The 27,588-nt window shown below is 43.1% G+C and overlaps 1 protein-coding gene and 2 long non-coding RNA genes across 6 annotated transcripts in view; all 3 read right to left on the bottom strand.

Annotated features, from left to right (window-relative positions):
• TRIM66 (tripartite motif containing 66) overlaps positions 1 to 9,902 on the bottom strand; it is a 47,827-nt gene extending 37,925 nt beyond the window's left edge. For 3 of the 4 annotated variants that reach the window (XM_033206360.1, XM_033206363.1, XM_033206362.1), the window contains exons 1-2: positions 9,778 to 9,902; positions 8,777 to 8,870 (exon numbers count right to left, since the gene is read on the bottom strand). The gene's annotated coding sequence lies outside the window, so the exon portion shown is untranslated. Of the gene's footprint in view, positions 1 to 4,745; positions 5,440 to 8,776; positions 8,871 to 9,777 lie in introns of those variants that run through there. The other variant, XM_033206361.1, reaches the window with a different exon arrangement.
• An 8,027-nt stretch (positions 9,903 to 17,929) lies between these two features.
• On the bottom strand, positions 17,930 to 27,530 carry LOC117080915. The gene is made up of 4 exons (XR_004436008.1): positions 26,389 to 27,530; positions 21,129 to 21,206; positions 18,596 to 18,732; positions 17,930 to 18,442 (listed from the first exon to the last, which is right to left on the bottom strand). It is a non-coding gene; the product is annotated as an uncharacterized LOC117080915 (long non-coding RNA).
• LOC117080916 lies at positions 22,076 to 23,832 on the bottom strand. Its single transcript, XR_004436009.1, has 2 exons — positions 22,641 to 23,832; positions 22,076 to 22,578 (listed from the first exon to the last, which is right to left on the bottom strand). It is a non-coding gene; the product is annotated as an uncharacterized LOC117080916 (long non-coding RNA).
• Positions 27,531 to 27,588: the final 58 nt, after the last annotated feature.

The following is a 27,588-nucleotide window of genomic DNA, read 5'->3' as shown; positions in this document are numbered from 1 at the left end:
TGGTGATGAAAGTTAGTTTGACTGGTAGATTCAAAAAATGGCCACAAATTCTTCCCCTCCCTGCATCCATACCCTTGCAATCCTACCATCAAAAGGTAAGACTCTCCACAAGCTTCAAGTCAGTGATGAGTTTTTAATTTTTAAAAGAGGTAGGACCCTTCGCCCTTTGAATCTAAGCTTACCTCGTGACTTTCTTTGGCCAACAGAATGCAGCAAAAGTGACAAGTTCTCCAAGCCTAGGCCTCAGTGGCCTTATATAATTCTGCTCTTGTTCTTAGAACTCTAAGACTGCCATGTGAAAAATCTAACCTGGCATTGAGATTGCTGGAAGATGAGAGAGCATGCAGAGAGAGATCTCAGTTGTCTCAGGCATCCTACCTGAGGCCATCATAGACCAGCTAGCCCCAACTAACACACTAGCTGAACACAGACGCAAGAGTGAACATAGTCATAATTATCTAAGCCCAGGCCAAACCAGAAGAATTACCCAGAGAATCCCAGCCCAAACAGCCAAACTGTAGAATCATAAACTAAATAAAGTTTAGTTGTTTTAACCACCAAGTGTAGAGGTGACTTGTTATGCAGTAAAAGCTAACTGATACATCCCGGGAAAATCAAAATCCACAAAATCATGAAAAATAATAGTTTAATACTCCCTCACCCCACCAAAAAAAAAAAAAAAAGGAAGAAAGAAAAACTTTCTGAGTCTTTGCAGAGCCATGAGTGTTAATGACAGGACTGCATCTGGAATGTCCTGCATATTCTCCCGCCTGTCAAGAACAATGGCCAGAGGTGGAGAAGGATGCTCTCCACAGGTGACATCATCCAGGGGAATAAGGCTACTGTCCCTCCCTTCCACTTGGTTCAACCTAGGGAGGCCTCCTCATCTACGCCCAGGACAGAAATGCTGCTCTAATCGTTGAAAACAATATCCACAAGACTTCCCTGGTACCAGATGCCCAAACATCAGTCACTGTAACATGGCCTCATGAGCAGAATGAAAAAAGAGAAAGAACTTAATAGGTCAAAGAAGGCCTCATTACACATCCTCTGCTCCCTTGGCCTTAAAGCCAAAGTCCTCAGCTTGGCATTCAATGCCCTTTGCAAATTGACCTTATCTCTCTCTAATCTCATCTTTAGCTTTGCCTGCCATACACCCTGTGTTTTTGCCATGCCCAATATCTCTGCTATCTCTTGAATACCCCAAACTTTTGCCTGACTCTGTGTCTGTGAAAAATGCTGATTCCTCTTCCTGAAATACTCTTTCTTGACCTTCTCCTTTTCAGATAAACTCCCATTCATTTTTTCATACCTGTTCAAATGTTCCACCTTTGAGAAGCAGGGTTAATTTCCCCCAGGATTAGTTAATTAGTCCCTCTTCTGGGTTTCCACAGCACCCTGAACATCCTTCTAGCACAACAAATATCACATTGCCTTTCAAATACCTGTTCATATGTCTGTATACAAAAATAAACCACAGTTTGTATTAAAGGATATTACCTGGTTTTTAGCAGATTGAATTATAGAGTAAGTCCTCACTTAACATCACTGATAGGTTCTTGGAAACGTCAACTTTAAGCATGATGACATAAAATGAAACTTTTTTTTCATCAATGTTATAACAAAAGGATGTTTACTTAAGGACCTGCTGTACATCATTTTGCTTAAAATCATAGTTTCTAAGAATCTAGTCGATGATGGTAAATGAGGACTGCATTTCTTTTTTTTTTTTTTTTTTTTTTTTTGAGATGGAGTCTCGCTCTGTCACCCTGGGTGGACTGCAGTGGCACAATCTCGGCTCACTGCAACCTCTGCAATCCGGGTTCAAGCAATTATCTTACTTTCTACACCATTAAAATGAGGGGAATAGGAATGCAGGGAAGTACAAATTATCCAACCCATTTACTCTGCCTACAGCAGCCAGGCGTTTTTTTCTCCTGGAAGCCAGGCCTGGTGGCTCACGCCTGTAATCCCAACACTTTGGGATGCCAAGACAGAAGGATCATCTGAGGTCAGGAGTTTGAGACCAGCTTGGCCAATATAGCAAAACCCAGTCTCTACTAAAAACACAAAAATTAGCCAGGCGTGGTGGGGAGCACCCTGTAATCCCAGCCTCAGGAGGCCAAGGCAGGAGAATTGCTTGAAGCTAGGAGGCGGAGCTTGCAGTGAGCCGTGATTGCGCCGCTGCACTCCAGCCTGGGTGACAGAGTGAGACTCTGCCTCAAAAAAAAAAAAAAAAAAAAAAAAAATTAAAAATTAAAAATTAAAAAAGAAATTGAAGAAAAAGAAATATTATCCTGGGCAAGATGGGAAGGAACAGAGAGCCAAATAGCACCCTGGCTATCATCCTTGTCAGAAAGTCAGGGAACAAGTTTGTAGTTGAAAGGAAGCCTGGATTTAAGAGATTAGCCCTCTAAGAGGGGCTGTGCAGCAAAGAGCAGAGATGGAGAATCATCACAGTGGTGCAGGCACTGCCTCAGGGAGGCTGCGGGCCCCAGAGTGGACCCAAAGGACATGCGCTCTCTTTGTGTCATAACACCTTTGTCCAGAAATTCTTCTCTTCCCTCAGAAGGTCCCCAACCCCATCAAGCTGTGTCAACCTTGACTTTTTATTTTTTTTAAAGAGATTCTCCATCTTTCAATGAAGGTATCAAAGTAAAGTTTTACTTTAGACAATTGGAATATATCAACTCTTAGAGCTGCATATAACCCAACATCTACTTAACAATATTTAATATTAATTTAGTTATAAATACATATTTAAATCACATTGTACATAAAATATTATTTAGATATCATGCTTTTTTCCATTTTATTTGGTAAATTATTATTCAAACGACTGCCCTACTCTTGTGTTTCACATACAAAAACACTGATTCTGAGAAATATAGAGACAGGGCCCCAAGTCCACATGATTATCCCCCATGAGATGTGGGGCTTCTGCCTCCAGAATGAGGAAGTCACAGACACCAGAGGTGCTCCTGAGAACTTAGGAGCCTAGGAGAGCAGCTCTGAAAGTGGAGGACATTTAGTCCATCTGTCACAAGTGCAAACACTTCTGGTCCTTGAGAGGTGTGGGACACATTTTCATCTGTACACCACCACTCTCTGAACCAGGCACTTTACATGTGTAAAAAATTCCCCAGGTGAAAACAATGTACAACCAAGTTTGAGACACAGCACCTATGCGAGAGCACCCCCTTCCCCTGTAGCTGAGCCTGATAGCTGTCTCCCATATCATGCAAGTGAGAAAGGCACACTCGCCCAACTGCACCCATTAACTTGTCATTTACCTAATGTAAATGACGAGTTTTAACAATGGGTGCAGCACACCAACATGGCACATGTATACATACGTAACAAACCTGCACGGTACCCTGGAACTTAAAGTATAATAATAATAATAATAATAAAAAGAGACTAAGAAGTTAAGAAAGACTCTGAATTCAGCTGTGATATAGTTCCCTTCTGGCAGAGAAAAGGGCAGATTCCCAACAGACAGGTAGTGACCTGATACTCCTGTATCTGGGGATTGGCACTGAGTTGGGAGCCAGACTCCCAGCTCAACTGCAGGACCCATAAGCAGACCTAGAGTGCAGCCTGAGGTTTGGCACTACAAGGACTGCTGCTGGGACCTAGAACATGGGCTGAGCGTAGGCCTTAGTGAGGCAGCAAGGAAGTTGCTAGACTGGGTAGTCTACCTTTCAGACATGAACAGCAGGGCCAAGGCAACGTGGACACCAGGGAGGTAGGAGAGGAGAGAAATCCCAAAGAGGTCTCAGAAAGCTGGTATCAGGTCAGCTTAGGTCACCAAGCGAGAACACCTACGTCACATCAGCCTGAGACCAATGCTAAGCAATCCTCTGAGCGTTAGGAAGCCCTTCATTCCACAGCTCTTGTCCAGGGCTCCAGGCAACTAGAAGCTGGGGTCCAAGCTCTGATCCCAACAGAGCAACAGCATCCACTGGAGGAGCCTGATGCTCTTCTGCTAGTTCCAACCTGTAGACCCAAAGCTGGACAGAGCTTCACTGTTCATCCAGGCAATTCCCCACCACACAGATGATGACATGGAGGCCCAGAAACAGGGAGGAGCTTAGCTAAAATCACATGGCCCTTGTATAACATAGGTGATACTGTGAACCACTAAGCAGTCCCTGATTACCTCTGTAGCCACAGGTAAGATTCTCTACCTCCCTATGCCTCTGTCAGATGCTAAGCAATGAGAAAAAACACTCTAGTTGTACCCTCTGGCAGGCTGGACATCCTCACTAACAGTTCTGCCCTCCCACCCCTGGGCAGCCCCAATCTACTTAGCACCAGCTAAGGCCCCCACCACACAGCCCCTGAAGGCTTCCTCCAACCCACCACTCAGAGCAGCACCACCTTCAAGAAATATGTTGCACCCCAAATACCCAGTCCCTACTAGAAAGACAAATTTTTATCCAAGTCACCCCTAAAGTGACTGCTGCTTCTGCCCCAGCTGCCAGCAGGCTTACCTGTGGCCCTGATGCCATGATTAGAGCAACACCTGGGATAGAAGTCAGAGGAGCGACAGGTGAGACCACCACAGGTCCAGAGGATGGTGTTTAGCAAGCGCCCAGGAACACCCACCCTGCACGCTGCAGCCAGCCGGGCTGCAAGGCCTAAGCCTCGGGGAATGGATACTGAATAGGATAAGGGGAGTAGCCTGGATCCTCTCCTTTCTCTGATGCATCCTCAGCCAGCGCTGCATTTCTCTAGCTCACCTGAGATACTCCTGTAGGAAAGAGCTTGGTTGACTCCTCCTGTTTCTGTTTATCTCGAAGGCTCTGCAGCAATTTTCCCAAACTGAACAGCGAGAGGGAGACCTCAAAGAGGCGACTCTCTTCCTAGCTGCATCTCCTTCCTAATCCTCTGGGTGCCTTGGAATAGAAGCTCAGAAGGAAGCAAACGACATTTTCAACTTTCAGGAACTAGCTCTGTCGTTCTCTGCACAGCTCGGGAGACAGCACTCTCAGCCTTTTAGGACTCCATCCAAAAATCCATCAGCCCTCCATGTTCCCCAAAATGACAGTGCTCATGTGTGGCTGGAACCTGCCCCGATCCGGCAGCTCATTTAAATAGAGCTCATCACAACAACAGTGTTGGTGGAGAAGTGAGTAGCTGCAGGGCCCTGGGGACCCCCTGTTTATACGTAGGAAGAATGATGCAATCTGGGTATCAAAATAGCAATCCAGAATGGAATAACAGGCTCACGCAGCAGCGGTGCCTGCACAGCCAGAGCTCAAGTTGACACACTCTGTCAGCCCCACACTGCTGCAGCACGCAGATGCCAGGCACACACTCTCACCGCATCATTTTAAAAAACAGCAGGAGCCCAAGATATCCCTCCATGCCCCCGGCACTGAAGGAGGGTGTGGGGGGGCCTTCAATAGACATTGAAATCTGTCTCCTACATACTCACCTGCTCCTGCCACTTCACCTGAAGTCCTTATCCTGTGACGTCACAGTCAGTTGCCATAGTGACCAATTGTCCGTCACAAGCAGAGGATTAGGACTTGGGATGGAGAAGACACACATTTATGATGCAAAAAGGTCCTGGGGGGTCTCCCTTGGCAGTTAACTCTACCCACCAGGAAGATCCAGTCACATCCAAGCAGGGAGGGAAAAAGGGAAGGATGAACAGGGTTGACTGGAGGAGACATTAGGATGGGGCAAGGCTACAAGTACAGCATAATTTCAAAAGCACAGAGCAACCAGATGAGGGGGAGTGGCAGGGATATGCTTGGAAAGACTGGCAGGAGAGTAAGCTCCTAGAGGAAACTGAATGCTAAGCTCAGGAGCTTGACCTTCATCCTAAAATAAAAGGCAGCCCAAAAAGCTTCTGGAGAGTGACTGAGCTGGGCTTTATGATTATCTTGATGGACTGGACACGGGGAGGTCAGGGTAGTTGAGCATTAATGGGACCCTAAATGAGGGTAGAAATGGAAAAAAGCAACAGAAGACTCATTTCAAAGAGAACTGACAGGACACAAGCAAATTAGGATGTTGGGGCTAGTGGCAGTGTGTGAAGAACAAAGAGTCAAGTGGAGGGCTGTCATGAACAGAGGTAGGTAACAGGAGGAAGAGAGCAGTGGCCAAATCCCATGTTATCTATGCCTTCCTTTCTCTGGCATCCTTGCCCTCTTAAGATCAGGCCTCATTCTGCCTTGCCTGGACCAGTGATGCCCAAATCTGGAGAGCTTGTTAGAAATCCTGAATCTACCAAACCCAAATCTCTTGTGTGTGGATGTGGGACTGGGAATCTGTATTTTTAGCAAGCATCACAAACAATTCTTAGGCATTCAGACCAGCACTGGTTCAAAGCCCAGCAATCAGGAACCAATGGCCTGGACAACTGCAGTAGTACAGCAGGTCTTCCTGTATCCAGTCCTATCTCCTCCAGTCGTTCTTCTCACTGGGCCAGCATGAATTTGTTTTTTTCTTGTTTGTTTGTCTTTGTTTTTTTTGTTGTTGTTGTTTATTTTGAGACAGCATTTCATTCTGTCACTCGGGCTGGAGTGTGGTGGCATGATCATGGCTCACTGCAGCCTCAGCCTCCCAAGCAGCTAGGACTACAGGTGTGCACACAGCTAATTTATTTTTCATTTTCTATTTTTTGTAGAGACAGGGCCTTACTCTGTTGCCCAGGCTGGTCTTGAACTCCTGACCTCAAGAGATCCTCCCCTCTTGGCCTCCTCAAGTGCTGCGATTATAAGTGTGAGCCACCACAACCAGTCAGAATGACTTTGATCATATTCCAACGTACAGATGTGACCATATTATACTGATCAAAAACTTTCAATGGCTTCTCACTGTCCACAGAATAGCTTAATCAAGATCCTTCACAATTTGGCCCTAAGTTTCCTTTCTGAACAGAATCCACACTTCTCTCTTTCAAGCACTCCATATTCCAGCCAAAATTAACTCCCTCCTGTTTCTAATATTTGCCCTCCCCTCCCCTCCATGTGCCTCATCCTAATACTATTCCCTACCTGGGAGTCCCTTGCACATTTTTCTGACTCTGCCTGGTTCCTGCACAGTTATTCCTACTTGGTGTCACCCACAGATTCAAACCACCCAATTTCCCCAGACAGAACCTAAAACAGGGGTCAGAAAGCCATAGACTGCCTGTTCTTGTAAATAAAGAATACAGTAATGCCCATTCATTTCCACATTGTCTATGGCTGCCTTCCACTTTTCTGCTACAATGGTAGAGCTGAGTAGTTGGAACAGAGACCATATGACCCACAAAGCCTAAAATATTTACTATCTAGCTCTGTGCAGAAAGTTTATGACATCTGGCCTAATGCAACAGCTCCTTAAATTGTGCTAGCCTCACCCTTTGGGGTTTAATTCTGATTAAGGGGATTTTGCTTGTTTCCAAGCCCATGTCCATCTTTGTGAACTCTAGTTCTGATAACTGGGTTGCATCTGAGCTGGACCTTCAAGTTTGTGTAGGATGTTTCAAGCAAGAAAAGGCATTTCAGGAGGAAGGAACATTATAAACGGAGAATTACAGATATGAAAGTGTGAGGCCTCTTTGGAAAGTCTTGTAAGGCTTGAACATATAAATGACAGATGAGGCTATAACATTAGTTTGGAACCAGATTAAGAAAAGACTTGGAGGCCACGCTAAGTATCCGTTTTAAACTGCAAGCAACTGGAAGCCTTTGGGTAGCTAGAAGTGCAGTCCCAGAGTCAGAGGGAGTGATCAGGGTCAAAGCTAGAGCATAACCACAGTGGCAATAAGTGAAGTGAGGTCAGGAAAAATATCACTATTGGAAAGAATAGGGAATAAGCTGAGGTCAGGCAGATATCCAGGGACTGTGAGGAAGAGCCAGACAGCCGACCTGAGCCAAGAGTCAGAATCTGGCTATGAAAGCCAGGTGACTGGCTGGGGCTGGAGATGGATGCACGATCCACAGCCTTCAGAGCCTATGCTCCTAGGAACCACCTGGCTGTGAAACAGGCTTTCTGTGCCAAGAAAGTACCCACAGTATAATGCAAAAAGTACAGGTAGGATGAAGTCTGGGCTCATTTCATTTGATAGACCCTCACTGACCCAGGTAGCACCTCTGTCTATTTTCATCCCAAATCTTAAGAGTCAGTGCAAAAACTGATGTACTGACATGCTCCATGCTAAGCCACTGATCCCTTTTCCAGCTGAGCCTGGAGAGAGAGAGACAGTTGGGGAACCAAGGGCAGCATCCTATTCTGGGTCTGTAGTTTCTACTGGCCCTCAAGTCCAGGAAAGCCCTGGACTGTCAGGCAAGGGAGTTGGATTTTTTTTCTGGCTCTGCAACTGACCGATCATGTGGTTTTCAGCAGGATCCTAGCCCTTCCTGGACTCCTGATGCTTCATCTATGCAGCGAGGGGTTGGAGTTTAAGGGCCTTCCCTGCCTCCTGGCCTCCACAGCACTCAACCTTAACTGCTCCCCCTTAAATCAGAAAGTTCCAGCAGACAAGAGGCCCCTCGAAGGTCTCATCCATCCATCACAGCCATCTCGAACTCCCTCCCTCAGCAAACCTGTTCTAGCTATAGCCTTCCAAGCAGCACTGGCAGCAGCAAGCACCTCCCCCAAAACACAGCCTGCCTCCTTTCCATTCCCGGGGGAATTGCTCTCCCAGTAATGGGTCCTGTTCTGGAGTGCCAGTGCTACTCCCAGGGCCCTAGAGAGCCAATTAAGGTAAGGAAACTGTTCATGAACTAAAAAGCCACTCCACTGATAGGGCTCCAGGCTTCAGCTTCTGTACCTGCTGCACACCCAGCTCAGCAACCTGCCTTCCATCTGGGAGACTTGAGTCACTGCCCACAACAGACCCCAAAAGGCTGGACATACTGCAGCACCTGGAATGAGCAAAGAGCAGTCACCCACCTCCCAGGTTCCTATAGCTGAGATCTCACCCCCTGCCTCCCATTCCCACCCAAGACCATCAGAGCCCCTCCAGCTGAGCTGCTCATTAAGATAAGCATCATTTCCCTCTCTGACTCTAAGGTTGTAGCATCTTGCATCAGTTCCCTCTCTTTGGATATTCCTAAAGTCCCAAGGCCTGTCCACTGAGGGACCGTGATTGCTCCTCCTTTCAGCATTAGTAGTGTTTGGGGGATGCTGCCACCCTTCACTAGCTTCAAGAAGCATGGGGCTACAGTAGTAATTTGGTGTTCTTAAATCTCATTAAGTCTAGCCCTGAAAGCCAGAAAGGGCCTAGGATTGCCCAGTCTATTAGTGCTAGAGTCCAGGTGAGCTCTAGGGTCTGTGACTTCCAGCTGCATCCCCAACTTTGAAAATGGGAAAAATAAGACACTAAATAAGTAGATTCTGGAATCTGCATCTCAGTATCAAAGTCTTCCAGCCATGATTTGTCTTTTAATTGATTTGAAGAGAAAAAATAAGTAATGTTCCTTTTCCTTGCATGGGGAAGGAAATATCCAAATTAATTCCCTCTTCCCTTTCCTAAAATGACAAATAAAACCACAGCAACCCTGAGAACCTTGACGACACAGCCAGCATATGGTAAGAGTCAGTTTCAGGGATGTTAGCTCCCTTCAGAGCTTACTACATTTACTTAAAGTATCATTTTGGTACTCAATGGCCAACTTTCCAGATAGAATTTGACCTGGGACCATTTTTAATTAGCCACAAAAGCAAATAGCCCCAAGTAGATATTCTCATTGACTGAGAAAAACCAATTTCAATAGCTAGCATTTCTGTACCCAGCCATCACACTGCATGGCTAAGCCACTGTATTCTCACCACACTCCTAACTTTGCTCTGGTCCCCATCATTAGCTTTTGAAGATCTTGCCCAGCTGGTCTCCTCAGTGCCTGAGAGGTGATGCAGACCCATTTTTCTAGTTGCTAGGGAGAATCTCAACTCAGCTGTGGCTGTATTAATTAAAGATTTGCATTTGATCCAGCAATTCAAATACTGAGCAAACAATAGTCCCCTCTTATTCATGGAGGGTACATTCCAAGATGCCTGAAACAGTGGATAGTACCAAACCCTATATATACAACATTTTTCCTATGCATACATAGCTATGATAAAGCTTAATTTGTAAATTAGGCAAAGTAAGAGATTAACAATAACTAATAATAAAATAGAACAATTATAAGAATATACTGTAATAAAAGCAACATGAATGCAGCCTCTGTGCTCGCTCGCTCTCTCTGTCTTCCTCCTTCCACCCCCCACAAAATCTCTTAATATTTTCAGGCCGTGAGTAACTAAAAACTTGAAAAGCAAAACGTTGGATGCAGGGGGACTACTGTATTTCCAAAGAAAATGAAATCAGCATGTCAGAGACATACCTGCACTCCCATGTTCATAGCTGTATTATTCACAATAGCCAGGACAGGGAATCAACCTGTGTCTACTGATGAATGGATAAAGAAAATGTGATATATATATATTATATATATATATACACACACACACAATACTATTCAACCATTTAAAAAAAAAAAAAAAGAAGAGGAAAACCTGTCATTTGTGACAACATGGTTGTATCTACAGCACATTGTAAGTGAAATAAGCCAGGCACAGAAAGACAAATACTGTATAAGCTCACTCATGTGGAATCTAAAAAAAACTGATCTCATAAAAGCGGACAGTATAAAAGCGGCTATCAGGGTCTAGAGTCGTTGGCAGGGGGCAAGGGTAGTTAGGGAGATGTTGGTCAAAGGATACAAAAATCCAAGTTAGATAGCAGGAATAAGTTCAAGAGATTCATTGTACAGCATGATAAGTGTGGTTAATAATATATTATATGCTTGAAAGATGCCAGGAGAATGGATGTAAAGTGTTCTCACCACCAAAATGATAATTATGTGAGGTGATGTGTATGTTAACTGGCTAGATTTAGTCATTCTGCAATGTATTTATACTTCAAAACATCATGTTGTACACTGTAAATACACAGTTTTACATGTCAGTTAAAAACTTTTTTAATTAAAAAATATTTATATTTGCTGGCTCAGGCTGCAGAGTTTGTTCTTTCTTCAAAGATTCTCCGTGGAATCTCCTCATCAGTTTGGTATTCTTGGTGAGTGTGGACTCTCCCCCTGAGCAAAGTGCCACGATGTTGATCACAAGCTTTGAAGACAGGTGAACCTGAATTTGACCTTACCAGGCAGTAGTTGTTAATAAATATCCCAAGTAATTGTCTATAAGTATCCCAATCCCCACATTTTTCATCTATAAAATGGGAGTACTAATACCCCCTTTATAAGGCTGCTGTGTCTGCCAACCAGTAAGTGCTTGATAAATGTGTTTTGTACCTCCCACTTGAAGAACAAAAAGGGACAGTATCACAAGTGAAAAAAGCCTTCTACTCAGGCTTTATTAATTAAGTCATTTATTCAATAAATATTCACTTAAGACCTCTTCTCCTGCATCATGTTCTGTGTTGGGTTGCGGGGTTACAGACATGAAAGGCACCATCTGGATGAATAGAAAGATGCCTACCTCATGCCATCCCCTCAGTTCCAAGCCCCAGAGCACGAGTACAGGCCTGGGGAGGCTCTGTTGAGGAATTAGAGTCGAAAACCAGCTGGACAGACCTTGAGCCCAGGCACAGCCCTTCTTCCATTCAACATAGCAACTGCTTGGCTCTGCCCAGGAAGCAGGAGAAACAGGTTTATGGAAATGAACTCGGCCCCAGTGTGGTTCCATCCGGTTGGAGGCATTGAAGCTACGAAACTGTTTATTCCTCAGCCTCTATACGCCTCCCCTGCCATCCCTCTACCGGCTCCCACATTTTACTTTAAAAAAAAAAACAAAACACAGATTTCTGCCCAGATTCACAGAAAAAGGATAAACTTTCCGGAAAGCCTGTGTTCCTACTCTGCTGGACAAAGTGACTTTACTAAAAACTCTCTCCAAACATGGCTTCTCAAACTACAGACCAGAAATCTAAGTTCAGGTATTGGGTATTTCACTAGGCTAGCCAGAGATAGGTGACAGCTCTGCCTTTCATCAGACAGCTGATTTGGGAGCCATTCTTTTGATCCTTCAGAAAATATTCAGTGGGCAACTGATATCTACCAGTCCTAGTACATGGAGAACTTACCAGAGTTATTGATCCTTTACTTGAACTTTAAACAATCTGCTCCTCACTGTATTATTATCACCTGTTTATTTGGCTGTCATTCATAGACTATGAGCTCCTTGAAGTCAAGGGCTCTGTCTTTTCATCTCTGTACCCTAAATGCCATACAGCCTGGCACATAGTAGTCAATAAATATCCATGAGGGAGAGACAGACATACAAACCAACAAATACCATACCACCTAGGGTCCTAATAGTTCCAAGTAATAAAGAGGAACTTAGGCCGGACGCAGTGGCTCACACCTGTAATCCCAGCACTTTGGGAGGCCGAGGCGGGCAGATCATTAATCAGGAGATCGAGATCATCCTGGCTAACACGGTGAAACCCTGTCTCTACTAAAAATACAAAAAAATTAGCCAGGTGTGGTGGCGGGGGCCTGTAGTCCCAGCTACTCGGGAGGCTGAGGCAGGAGAAAGGCACGAACCTGGGAGGCAGAGCTTGCAGTGAGCCAAGATCTCGCCACTGCACTCCAGCCTGGATAACAGAGCGTGACTCCGTCTCAAAAAAATAAAAAAAGAGGAAGTTTATTCAACTTTTTACCCATAAATGCAAATGTGGAAGGTAACCATGGCCTAGCCAGACCATCAGACCTACTAAAGAATATAAGAAGCCGGACACAGTGGCTCACTCCTGTAATCCCCGCACTTTGGGAGGCCGAGGTGGGCGGATCACCAGAGGTCAGGAGTTCCAGACCAGCCTGGCCAATATGGCGAAATCCCGTCTCTACTAAAAATACAAAAAAATTAGCCAGGCATGGTGGTGGGCACCTGTAATTCTAGCTACTTGGGAGGCTGAGGGAGGAGAATCGTTTGAACCCAGGAGGCGGAGGTTCCAGTGAGCCAAGATCACACCATTGCACTCCAGTCTGGGCAACAAGAGCAAAACTCCGCCTCAAAAAAAAAGAAAAGAAAAGAATATAAGATGCCACATAGTACACATATTATATGAGAAATTGCCTCTCTGGTTCCAAATTAAGCATGTTTCCATCTAACAGGCTTTTTTCCCCTATTTACATCTTCTCAAGTTCTAATAACAGCACTTTTTTTTTTTTAACATTTCTTTCTTTCTATAAATGAGGCATAGTACAGAAGGCTTTATGTATATGTCCTCATATAATCTTCACAACAGTCCCATGAGTTAGTAACTATCACCATTAACCTCATTTTACAGGCAAAAAAAAAAAACCTCTTGGTTTTTACACAACTAGTAATGGCAGGCAGATCAGGAATGACACTCAGATGGCCAAATATACTGACACTAAAGCTTTCGGTTTTTATTCTTCATTGCAATTAGAATAACTCGGCAACAAATATTATGATCCAGGTAACTGTCATACATAGAGAGACAGATGGAGTCACACTCTGTCGCCCAGGCTGGAGTGTAGTGGCGCGATCTCAGCTCACTGCAACCTCCACTTCCTGGGTTCAAGTGGTTCTCCTGCCTGAGCCTCCCGAGTAGCTGGTGTCTGCCACCACTGGCACCTGCCACCAAACTCAGCAACTTTTTTTTTGTATTTTTAGTAGAGACAGGGTTTCACCATGTTAGCCAGGCTGGTCTTGAACTCCTGACCTCAGGTGATCCACCTGCCTTGGCCTCTCAAAGTGCTAGGATTACAGGCGTGAGCCACCACAGCACCCAGCCTATTAATATGAATTTAATATTCTCCTTTTAGAGTCAAACACAGCCTTGATACATGCATAATTCGTTCACGTTAAAAATCTTAAGAGAAATCAAAGACCTGAACTTAAGAGCTAAAACTATAAAACTCCTAGAAGAAAACAAAGGGGAAAATATTTATGACATTGGATTTGGCAATGATTTCTTGAATGTGACACCAAAAGCACAGACGACAACAACAAAAAACATAGATAAGTTGGACTTCACGAAAATTTAAAACTTTGTGCATCCCAAGACACTATCAACAGAATGAAAAAGCAACTCACGGAATGGGAGAAAATATTTGCAAATCATATATCTAATAAGAGATTGGTATCCAGAATGTTTAAGGAAATTCTACAATTCGACAATAACAAATGATAACCCCATTAAAAAAATGGGCAAACTGAAACTCTATACCCATCAAACGACAACTCCCCATTCCCCCAGTCCCTAGAAATCACCTTTCTAGTTTCTATCTCTATGAAGCTGACTACTCTAAATATCTCATGTAACTGGAATCATACAGTACTTGCCCTTTTATGACAGGCTTACCTCATTTAGCATAATGTCCTAAAGCTTCATCCATGTTGTAGCATGTGTCAGAACTTCCTTCCTTATTAAAGCTGAATAATATTCCACTATATGTACATACTACATTTTGTTTATCCATTCATTTGTTGATTAACACTTGGGTTACTTCTACCTTTTGGCAATTGCAAATAATGCTGCTAGAAACATGGGTGTACAAATATCTCTTCAAGTCCCTACTTTAAATTCTTTTAAGCATATATCCAAAAGTGGAATTACTGGATCATATGATAATTTGATTTTTAATTTTCTGAGGAACTACCATATTTTCCACAGCAGCCACACTGTATATTATATTCCCTCCAACAGTGCACAAGTATTCCAATTTCTCTACATTCTTGTCAACATCTATTATTTTCTGGGATTTTTTTGGTTTGTTTGATAGCCATCCTAATGGGCTTGAGGTGGTTTCTCATCATGGTTTTGATTTGCATTTCCCTAGTGATTAGTGATGTTGAGTATTTTTTCTTGGGCTTATTGGTATTTGTACTTCATCTTTGGAGAAATGTATATTCAAATCTTTCGCCCATTTTAAAATCGGGTTTTTTTTATTGTTGAGTTGTAGGAATTCTTTATATATTATAGATATTAACCCAACAATGCTGGAACCTTTTTTTTCATGGCTTAAAACATCAGAAGTTTATTACTTTCAGTGATTCATGGGTTGACTGAGTAGTTTTTGTGCTTCAGTGATGTCATCTGGGATACTGGGATGGCCCAGTCCAAAACAGCCTCACTCATGGCTAGCAACTTGTATTGGTTGTCAGGCAGAAACCTCAGTTCTACTCTTCATGTGACTGCTTGGGCTTACTCACAGCATGGAGATTGGATTCCAAGATGGCATATTCCAACCAGCAAACTTAGACATTGCAGATCTCCTGAGGCCCAGCCTTTGAAGTTACACAGCAATATTTCTGCCACATTCCAGTGGTTAAAGTAAGTCCTAGGACCAATACAGATTCAAGGGAAACAGAAATAGACTTCACCTCTTGGTGGGATGGGTGGCAGAAAAGAACTGTGACTATCTTTAAATCCCTATAGTCACGAAGGGCACCATCACCAAAGCTAGCAAAAGGTGCCACCACTGCTGCAGAGGCCCAATGTCATTTGGTCCAAAGCACAGACTGCCTTATGTTGATGTATTGAGACTGCCATCTCCTATTGCTGCTAATACCAACAGTGTTATTTACCATTACTGAAGAATTATGGTAAAGTCACAGGCATCATCCTTCATACTGTCAATACTGCTGAAATCAGTGGTACCAAATACCTTGCATCCTCATTGTCCAACATGATTTTAATAAAACTCCTTTAGGACCACATGCAGTGGCTCACGCCTGTAATCCCAGCACTTTGGGAGGCCGAGGCAGGCAGGTCACTTGAGGTCAGGAGTTCAAAACCAGCTGGCCAACATGGTGAAACCCTGTCTCTACTAAAAATACAAAAATTAGCTGGGTGTGGTGGCACGTGCCTGTAGTCCCAGCTATTTGGGAGACTGAGGCAGAAGAATCACCTGACCTCGGGAGGCAGAGGCTGCAGTGAGCTGAGATCGCACCACTGCACTCCAGCCTGGGCGACAGAGCGAGACACTGTCTCAAAAAAAAAAAAAAACAAAACTCTTTTTGGGATTTTATTCACAGCCCCCAATGGCAGCACCTATCACTCAGGCCTCAGGTCTGTCCAAGGGCTGTGGGGCCAGGATCAGAGATTGTTAAGTAACACAGCATGAAACCTGAGGGACTGACATAGAAATCAGCCCTCTCCTCTGTCCTTCGGCACTGGAATCGAACCAAACCTGACCACCTCATTTGTTTCTTTTAAGTTTGATTTTAGGTTCAGGGGTACACACTTAGGATTTGTTATATAGACACATTGTGTGTCACAGGGGGTTTGGTGTATAGATTATTTCATCAGCCAGATAATAATCACAGTACCTGATGGCTAGTTTTTTGTTTGGTCTTGTTTTGTTTTTATTTTTTATTTTTTTTTTGAGACAGAGTCTCACTCTGTCACCCAGGCTGGCATGCAGTGGTGTGATCTTGGCTCATTGCAACTTCCACCTCCCGGGTTCAAGTGATTCTCATGCCTCTCAGCCTCCCAAGTAGCTGGGACTATAGGCATGTGCCACCATGCCCAGCTAATTTTTGCATTTTTAGTACAGACGGGGTTTCACCATGTTGCCCAGGCTGGTCTCGAACTCCTGACCTCAGATGATCTGCCCACCTCAGCCTCCCAAAGGGCTAGAATTATAGGCATGAGCCACCGTACAAGGCCTGATATGTCGTTTTTTGACCCTCACTCTCCTCCCACCCTCCACCCTCAAGTAGGTCCCAGTATCTGCTATCCCCATCTCTGTGTCCATATGTACTCAATCTTCAGTTCCCACTTATAAGTGAGAACATGAAGTATTTGGTTTTCTATAATGCTGGAACTTTTAAGATATATTTGTGATTCACCATATTTATACATTTAACTCACTGGATTTTCAAGAGTTCTTTAAGTAATTAGGAATGCCTATTTGCTAGATAACTGTAGTACTTACAAAGAAAATAAATTAAGTTTTATTTTATAAAAGCCAATATTAACAACATTTGTAAATAAGTTCACATACTAATCAAAGGCCCTTTAAATGGCATTGTTAAAATTTATGCCACTTATAAAGAGAATAAGATTTGTTAATTAAAATTAAGATTAAGGAAAAACTAAGTTTATGTTTAAAAATAATATATTAAAATAAAAAAATCAAAATAGATCATATCTCTCCTGTACTCCAAACTCTCAGCAGACTCTGAGAGGCAAGGTAGCTTGCACATGGGTTCAGAGGGCTTAAATATTTAGATAATCCAGACTACACTTTTTAAAACTTTACTATCACAATGAAACACTCGTTTTAAAAAATTATTGGACAGGACTCATGAAAATATGCGTGTGGACCTCAGCTTGAGAACATTTCACTAATTAAGAGTGTGGGCCAGGTGTGGTGGCTCATGCCTGTCATCCCAGCACTTTGGAAGTTCCCATTTTTAACTAGTGCTATAATGCCTCACAGAGAGCCTAGATTCATGTTTCAAATCACTTGGGAAATACTGCAGAGAACAAAACAAACAGAAAAGATCAACAATGGTATTTCTAAGTGTTGCCAACCTATTTGACTTTCTCACTGCAAAATTTCATTCAATGGATACTCACTGTGCCTCTGTGACATGTCCTGTGCTAGAATAGTAAAATGAAGGGACGCGGTTCCCATCTCCAGTGACTGCACAGTTCCCAATGAGACTGTTTCCTAGGAAACGTGACATTCTGGAGCAAGACACAGGCTCCTCCCTGCTGGGCAGCAGCTTAAATACTGAATAGTTCACTAGTCAGTGTGATTCTATTCAAAATCTGTTCCTGACTAATCCTAGGAGGCCAGTCATTCTCTCTCTGCCTTGGAGTTTTAGTGAGTCAGAACACATCCTCTCCATCTGGGGAGGTAGCCAAACTTTGAATCAAAACCTTTCCAGGCTTCTTAGTCTGCCACCAATTTAAGGAAATCCCAAGCATGAAAAGTTCCAGCTTACAAAACAGATATATCAGGCATCAAGAGGATTCGCTCTGTCTCACAGATTCCCCCAAAGATTGCTTTCAGCAATGAGTGTCCCTTGGGCATTTAAATTCTGATTCTTTCTACACCTGAAATTCAGTTCCTATGAAACAGGAAGAGACCTGTTACGTAGTGGGAGGTGAACTTGCGGTCCTTTGTACTTACCATCTGCAACAGTCTCATGAGCCTTGGCAATCTGCCCCAGCTCCTGTATCAAGCCCTGGAAGCAGTCCTTACAGAGCAAATGCTGGCAGGATAGGAGATGAGGGCCCACACCTGGCAGGTCGTGAGGGCACAATGACCAGGTCATTACCACAGCCTCCATCTGTCCACTCTTAGGGCAGGGTTTCTGGCCAACTAGTGGCAGCCCCATAAAGCTCATGCCCATGTCCACAGCCATGCCTATGTCCAGAACCAGGGCTTTTCCACTGATAACGCTAAGGTGAGAAGCAGTGTGTAGAGCGAGCCAGCTCCACTCCCTGTAATTGAAGCACAAAGCAGAGTGATCTATTTCTTTTGGGCAGAAAAAAATCTTGTACAGGCCAGAGGGGCCTCGGAGAACAAGGCCTCAAAAGTCCAGGCCATGTTCCTCCCCAGAGCTGGAGGCTCACGCCTCAGCCACCGTTCCTCACCTGGGACCAAAAAGAGAGTCCAGCCATCTCTGCCGTGGAAAACAAAGTCTGGAGGTGTCTGCTTTTGTTTGAAGGCAAACAAACCCTTCAAAAGTGTCCCAGACCTGTGCCTCTCCTTATTGGTAGGAAAGCTTGACCTAAGTTTTAATTTTGGAAAAAGGAAGAAAACTGCATTATTGACAAGTTTATGACAGGCACTTTACATACCGTATTTCAAAGGGGTTAAGACACTCTTACAAATTAAATAAAACCAAGAGGGACAGGCTGAGGAAAGAGGCTTAGAGAGGTTGGGTCATGTACAAAAACAGATGGCAAATGGCAGAGTCCAAATTCAAATCCAGGTCAGTTTGATTTGGGACTCCAGTCTTTTTTTTTTTTTTTTTTTTTGAGACAGGGTCTCACTCTGTGGCCCAGGCTAGAGTGCAGTGGCACAGTCACAGCTCACTGCAGCCTTGACTTCCCCAGGCTTAAGTGATCTTCCCACCTCATCCCACCTCAGACTCACAGGTAACTGGGATGACAGGTGCATGCCACCACACGTGGCTAATTTTTTGTATTTTTAGTAGACAGAGTTTCACCATGTTGCCCAGGCTGGTCTCAAACTCCTGGACTCAAGTGATCTGCCTGCCTTGGCCTCCCAAAGTGCTGGAATGACAAGTGTGAGCCACCACACCTGACCCACACTCTTAATTAGTGAAATGTTCTCAAGCTGAGGTCCACACACATATTTTCATGAGTTCTGTCCTCTCATTTTTTAAAACCAGTGTTTCATTGTGATAATAAAGTTTTAAAAACTATAGTCTGGATTATCTACATATCTACCACAATATGATTTTGGGGGTAGTGTTAAGAGCCTAGGATCTAGTACACACCAGGCAGTATTACTTGTCTCAGGTTAATGAGCTGAGAGAGGAGCAGACTTAATACACAAATAATGTATTCTTGCCACTTGAAGTCTAAACGACATTGTGGCACAAAATGATGCATGTTTTACAGTACTTGGAACAGAGAAAGGAAGTGGGAAAATTGAGCCATCATCATTGTGGCATATGTTTGCTGAACTTAGCTACAAGAGTGAGCACCACATTTAAGTCTTAATGATAGTTTACTTTAGAAAAACATCAAGTACATGTGAAATTAATATTATTAATTCGATGACTTTATAGTTTTTTATAATTTATAAACTGTATTCAGTTTTATAGTTGTATAAAAACTAAAGGCCAAAGGAAGTTGTACCTAGTTTTATATTTGTACTTATTTAAGAAACAAAATACAAATCATTTAATTCAAATCTGGGTCTCGGTAATTATGCACGTTTGAGAAAAATTTCACCCCAGTATGAAGTCTTTAGGAGCCAAGCCTTCAGGAAGGAGGAAGGGTGATGGGGCTGGGAGAGGCCAGGCTGCCTGGGGTCCAGAAAGATGCCACTACATAAAGCCATAGATAGATGTGCACTTCTAATTCCTTCTGGGAATTATTTAGCAGAAAACAGCCATAGCAGCAGCATGATTAGAGATGAGGACAGTCCCTATTAGTAGGTTCAAGTATGCCTGAGTTTATTTCATTGGGCCGGTAGTTCTCAAACTTTTTGGTCTTGGGAACCCCTTTACATATGTTTACTTATTGAAGACCCCAAAGAGAGTTTATTTATGTGAGTTATATCTATTGCTATTTATCACATTAGAAGTTAAAGCTGAGAAAATTTTAAAACATTAATTTTCATAACATAATAAACCTGCTATATGTTACCACGAATAACATACTTTTTAGGAAAAAATAACTATTTCCTTTTTTTCCTTTTATTTATTTATATATTTATTTTTTAAGACAGGGTTTTGCTCTGTTGCCTAGGCTAGAGGGCAGTCGTGCGAAGTTCACTGCAGCCTCAAACTTCTGAGCTCAGGCAAACTTCTTGCTTCAGCCTCCTAGGCAGCTAGCACTACAGGCATGTGCCATCACCCCCAACTATTTTATTTTTATTTTTGTAGAGACCAGGTCTTGCTATGTAGCCCAAGCTGGTCTCAAACTCCTGGCCTCAAGTGATCCTCCATGTTGGCCTCCCGAAGTGCTGGGATTATAGGCATGAGCAAGCTGCACCCAGCCTAAAAAAAAATTAACTTCTGGCCAGGCGCGGTGGCTCAAGCCTGTAATCCCAGCACTTTGGGAGGCCGAGACGGGCGGATCACGAAGTCAGGAGATCGAGACCATCCTGGCTAACACAGTGAAACCCCGTCTCCACTAAAAAATACAAAAAACTAGCCGGGCGTGGTGGCGAGCGCCTGTAGTCCCAGCTACTCGGGAGGCTGAGGCAGGAGAATGGCGTAAACCCGGGAGGCGGAGCTTGCAGTGAGCTGAGATCCGGCCACTGCACTCCAGCCTGGGCGACACAGCGAGACTCTCTCTCAAAAAAAAAAAAAAAAAAAAAATTAACTTCTTTCATAAAAATTAATTTAATGAGAAGAGTCACATTGTTTCTCATATGTGCCAAACTCTTTAACCTCTGGCTTAATAGAAGACGGCTGGATTCCCATACCTGCTTCTGCAGTCAATCTGTTATATGTTCTTTTGTTTATAGTATATGAGGAAAATCCAGTCTCACACAGACATACAGCTGGAAAAGATAGGAGTACTTTAATAGCCTTATCAGGGAATTGTGGATATTCTTTGATACCACACCAAAATTCAACAAGTGGTAGTAGTTTCTTAAATGTTATTTATAATGTAGACTCTGAACCAAACTTTTCTTTTTCTGTTATATTAAAATCTGCTGATCTTGCTCTTTGAACTACTCTTATCCCCAGGCATAATTTTTTAACACCAAGCATTGGTTATTTGGAAAATACCAGTTCAATGACTTAAGCAGATGTTCCAAATATCGACACATTTCATTACACAATAACAAAAAAATCACATTCTTTAGAATCACCTCTAATCTCATCAGAAATTTCTTTTAAGTATTGAGAAGCTGCCAAACTCAGGGAGGCAGCAAAAACTGTACCAGAATTCTAACTTTTGCTTGAACACTTGAATTTTATCATTGGCAACAAATACTGTCATTTCACTTTTGAGAAAATATCTGACAAATTCCCAAGTCTGATTAACCACAGTTTGTCTGCCAGTTATTGTTTTTTTTTTTCTTTTCTTTTCTTTTTTTTTTTGAGATAGAGTTTTGCTCTTGTTGCCCAGACTGGAGTGTGCAATGGCATGATTTTGGCTCACTGCAACCTCCGCCTCCCAGGTTCAAGTGATTCTCCTGCATCAGCCTCCCAAGCAGCTGGGATTACAAGCATGCACTGCCACACCCTGCTAAGTTTGTATTTTTAGTAGAGACATGATTTCTCCATGTTGGTCAGTTTGATCTTGAACTCCCGACCTCAGGTGATCTACCCGCCTTGGCCTCCCAAAGCGCGGGATTATAGGCATGAGCCACCGTGCCCCACCTGCCAGTTGTCCTTTCGTGTAATACTGATGTTTCATTATTTATTTATTTATATTTATTTATTTATTAGATGGAGTCTTGCCCTGTCATCAGCGGTGCAGTCTTGGTTCACTGCAACCTCCGGCTCCCTGGTTCAAGTGATTCTCCTGCCTCAGCCTCCTAAGTAGCTAGGATTATAGGCATGCACCACCACGCCCAGGTAATTTCTGTAGTTTTAGTAGAGACGGGGTTTTACCATGTTGGCCAGGATGGTCTCGATCTCCAGACCTCGTGATTCACCTGCCTCGGCCTCCCAAGGATTACAGGTGTCAGCCACCACACCTGTCCGTGATGTTTCATTTTTTAAAAGGCTAGTTTAACTTGCAACTCAACAGCACAAGCACAGTTTCTCACTTTGATATGTAGCAGGAACACTTTTTCTTCACACAGAATATCAAAAAGAAATCTAAAAAAGTACTTAAGAATTTAAGATTGAGATTTAATAAAAATTGTTACCACTTCATCACTGATGGACATTCTTCAGATAAACTCTCTTCCTCTTCCTCTTCCTCCTCCTCCTTCTGCTATTACTACTACTACTACTACTACTACTACTACTACTACTACTACTACTGGCAGATGCCTAGTGGTAAAGAATATAATGTTTTGTTCCGGTTCGGTGCCCAAAACATCAGCAGTTTTATACAACATTGCTTTGGCATCAGTGCAAATGTCAACCAGTGAAAAGATCAAATAACACGTTACCTTTATTATTAAAATTGTTTTGACCTGTGGACCCCCTGAAATGATCTCAGGGACCCCCTACCCCATACAGTCTACAGATCACACTTTGAGAACTACTGCATTAGACCTTGCATCACAATCCTGGGAATTCAGGGAGGTATCATGACTTTCCACCACCAGCAAGTACTACACAGGGTAAGAATATAAAGAAGCAGGCATCTCATTTATGTCTTAGAAAGCCATTGAAGTTACTCCATGAAAGTAAAAGTTTAATTTAAAGGCACATCCACGCAATGAGTTTCTGATTTGAGAAGAGGAAGGGTCAAATGACCCCATTTCTGCCCCCTTTCTGTGGCTGCTTTCATCATAAATTAGTTCTTCCCTCTCCTTCTTATCTCCCCTGACCTAGAAGAGTGGAGGGGACAGAGTTTGGAAGACTGTACTTACGCCAAGATAGTAAATTCAAATGCCTACAGGGGCTGGGCAACCTATATGAATAAAGTGCGTTACTTAAAAGAATGTGGGTCTAGTGTCTCCAAATCTTAGTTTTCCAAAACCCCAGAAATTCTTATTTTTATTTAAATTTTAAAATGTTGGTAAAAAGTTAAATTTTAAGACATTACCTTGCCACAAACCACCTCCTTTTAACATCTTACCACATCTGTATTTAAGAAAAGGAAAATATTGACTGGAGTACCTTAAGCTTGCCAAGGAATGATGGAACAAGTCATTCCACATCACATTAGGAATAAGAATTTCAAAGATAGTTTGCATGAGGGGTACAGAACAAATTATCATAAAAATAACACTCATTTTAGGGAGAAAGAGTAGGTAATGAGAGTACCTACTCTTTGCTAGGCTGTGTTATATATGATACATTATTTGTTTGCTTGTTTAATGTATGTCTTAGACATAGTCTTAGGGAAGGACTTTTGCCCTTCCCTATTCACAATTGTACCTGCCCTTCACTTGCCTGACACCTAGTGCAGGAACATAGTACACACTCAATTAATATTTATAAAATGCATGAATTAATCTCATTATTTTTTCATTATACAGACTAGAAAACAGATTCAAAGAGAATATGCTATTTGTTCAATACAATTCAGTTAGTAAAAACATAACTAGAGGCCGGGCGTGGTGGCTCAAGCCTGTAATCCCAGCACTTTGGGAGGCCGAGACGGGCGGATCACGAGGTCAGGAGTTTGAGACCATCCTGGCTAACACAGTGAAACCCCGTCTCTACTAAAAAATACAAAAAGCTAGCCGGGCGAGGTGGCGGGCGCCTGTAGTCCCAGCTACTCGGGAGGCTGAGGCAGGAGAATGGCATAAACCCGGGAGGCGGAGCTTGCAGTGAGCTGAGATCCGGCCACTGCACTCCAGCCCAGGCGACAGAGCAGGACTCCGTCTCAAAAAAAAAAAAAAAAAAAAACACATAACTAGGAGACTGGGCGTGATGGTCACGCCTGTAATCCCAGTGCTTTGGGAGGTCGAGGTAGGAGGGCTGCTTGAGGCTAGCAGTTTGAGACCAGCCTGGGCCACATATAAGACCCTATCTTTAAAAACAACAACAACAACAACAAAAACAGAACTAGGCAATGAACCCAAGTTTCTGTTCTTTCCATTAATTTTATCCTCTGAAATTAAATTAAAACCCAAATACGTAACTCCTTTTTTCTGCTATTGTATAAACTGTTCGCAAAGACTCTAGAATTTCTCTTTTCATGTTTTGTTACTCTGAGTTTAATGGCAGCACGGTTTTCCACCCTAGTTTCCAACAAAGCTTTAGGAATATAATTGCCATGTAGAACAATCTATCCAACACTGGAAAGAAAGACTCCTAAAAATCCCTAATCTTCCAATTAGATTATTTTTACTTTGTGCTGAAGAAAACCCCGCCTGATCTTATGGATTTCCCTAAATGCCATATATCAAAAACTACTGATAAAGGCAAACAAAAACCCCCAAGGCTAGGGAGGTTAAAATGAAACTGGAAACTGTACATATTGCTGGTGAATAAATTGGCACAATCCTTTGGAAAAAATACATAGTAACATAAAATGAATCACAAAAATGTTCATACCATATAATCCAGCAGTCTCACTCCTGGGAATTTATCCTAGACAAGTTATTCAACAGGAGAAGAAAATATTATATACAAATGCTCATTCCATCATTGTCTCTAACAGCAAAGAATACAGTAAGCATTTTTTAAAAAAACAAAACACACAAGAAAGTGGCTTAATAAATGATAGTACATGCTGAAAATAAATTACTCTTCAGCTGTTAAAAATAATAATGAAGACTGGCTAGTGATACGAAAAACTGCCATGGTATTAAATAAAAAGCAGAATACAAAAGAATTTGTATACTATGATCAACTTTGCAGACAGCTATGTCTCCACGTATACAAGGGTTGAAAGGTAATACTCAGAAAATGGCACCATAGGGTGGAATGATTTGAGTTGCTTATACTTAAATTTTTTTCAGAATTTTCTTTACTGTTGTACTATTAGGTATACTTTTTCAAGTCTTCCTGAAATAAATTGGGATTTCTGAGTTTTCCTCTAATTGTCACTTGGAAAAAAAGCAGAAACACTGCTTCTTCCCATCTTGATTAACAGTGCTCTACTTAAAAAAGAAAACAAACATAGTATTTCCAAATGTCCACATCTAAAGATGGAGAGCAAGAAAACAGAGCTGGATCCATCCAGGATGTTGCTGCTATCTGAAGGACTGATGTCGAATTCAGGAACCCAGCAAAGAAAGAAAGGAAGACGGATCACCAGGGCCTTCTTCAGGGTGATGATGTGTTCCCAAGGCCACCTGGAGAGAGGCCCGGGGCAGCAAAAAATCAGCACACTTGCCTGCTTCACCAGGATATTGCCTGGTATCATCTCTTCCATTCATTTCTGAGGTATTTTCTGAGGCCCTCACACTCTGAGGAAGCCCAGATGCCTGAGATGTCACAAAGCTATGCTGTACTTCAGAAGAGATGTCACAGAGAAGGACACCCATCAGGAGTCATGGCCAAAGGTCATGTCCCATGTGCCTAGTTGGGAGGGACAGGTCCCCTAATGCTAAATATCTGGCTGCTACTCCACTTTGCAGACAGAGAACTCAGCTTTGTCTGCTCTCTCAGACCTCTGTCCACCTAGGAAAAGTGACACACACTGAACAAACCCCACATGAGCTGTGTGTTTAAGTCATGTGGTTGCCTTTTGAAGGAGAGGGAGCTGGATAGAAAACTGGAGAGAGCCAGATAACTACCCAGGGTACTCCCTCTACAACCAGATCAAACCATTGATAAGAAGAATGTTAGGTGAGCACAGAACCCAACGGGGAGTGCTGGGTCCACTCTGGGAGGTCTTCTGTTCAGCCGGGTGGCCTGAGGGACAGGATGTAGCTCCTCCATAACCAAGGAACCTGGCGAACCATCCAGGAGGAGTGTCTCAGCACCTAGAACCCTACCCCAACTCCTTGCAGTGGTGGTCCTCATTGCAGCCCCCAGCTCTAATACCCCTGATGGTTCCCTTCCACTCCCAAGGCTCTGCCCAGCTTACCTGCATTGACAGATCATCTTCCCAAGGTTAGGTTCCAGGTAACCCAGCTCATTTCTTGTGCACTTAACTGGCCAGTTTTGATGTCAAATAGAGGATGATCTCTTCTTTGATCTCACCTCCTACTCTCAAGACCCCTCTTCCTGCTGGTCACATGCAGTATGTGATTAAGGTTGATGGAAGGATGAACACCATAATGCTGTGAGGTCAGAGAGGGACTGGTCACTGAGGTAAAAGCAGGGGATCTGGAGAGAGAAGACTAAAGGCTATGCCCAGGCTCTGTAGCTGACCACCTATGCAGCGTCTGACAAGTCACCCAATTCTTCTGTGCTTCAGTTTTCACACGCATAAAATGAGGCTAGTAGTGCTGTACCTTCAGGCAGATGCATTTTGTAAACTGCCAAGTGCTCTGAAAATGTTGGTAGTTATCCTTGTAGGCTGAAGTGTTCTGGGAAGAAGCAGAATATAAGGTGGACCTTAAAGGCTGAGGAAGATTCAGGACACGTGGTCAGGAAGAGGATAGGCACTCCGGGATGGGAAACAGCATGAGCAAAGGCAAAAATGCAGATGGGATATACCAAGCATGGCTGCAGTAGAAAGCTTGTGTAAGGGAGAGGCTGAGGCAAGGTTGGAAAGGCAAGTGGGCTACATTCTGTTGGTCATAAGGAGCTATTGAACTTTTTGATCAAGTAAGTAAAAGAATGGAAGTCATGTTTTTGGAATACTAACCTGGTGGAGGTGTGAAGGATACAGAGATTGGAGGAGGGTTAGAAGGCAGGCAGACTGAACAAAGGAAGGTGTTGTAAACTCCAGATAAGAGATATGATGCGGGCCTGAATGAATGCAGGGGCACTAAGGCTTAAACAGAGGAAGCACATTGGAGAGAGAGAACAGAAACAAAAGGATAGGGTGACAGTGCAGCAGAAGAAGAGAAGGCTTGGGGACAATTTTCATTATCTAGGTGGACAATGGTGCTACTCACCAAGACAGAGAATAAAGGAGAAGGCACCAGTGAGCAGTGAAGATTGAGTTCTTTGGATATGTTTGTCTGTAGAATGTCCAAGGAATACTAACCAGTAATTAAGTGACCATATGGATGTGGAGCTCAGCAATAAGGATGTGAATTGAAGCCACCCAAGAAGACCATGTACTGTGAAAACATAAGGACAAGGACAGAAGGCTGAGGAACATCAACATTTAAATGATGGACAACGCTGGAAGAATCTGAAAAGAAGACTGATAAGTGACCAAAGAGTAGGAGGAAGGCAAGA

This window comes from Trachypithecus francoisi, unplaced genomic scaffold (assembly GCF_009764315.1).
Source record: "Trachypithecus francoisi isolate TF-2019V2 unplaced genomic scaffold, Tfra_2.0 Lachesis_group8, whole genome shotgun sequence".
NCBI classification, from domain to species: Eukaryota; Metazoa; Chordata; class Mammalia; order Primates; family Cercopithecidae; genus Trachypithecus; species Trachypithecus francoisi.
This window is presented reverse-complemented; position numbering and strand designations above follow the sequence as displayed.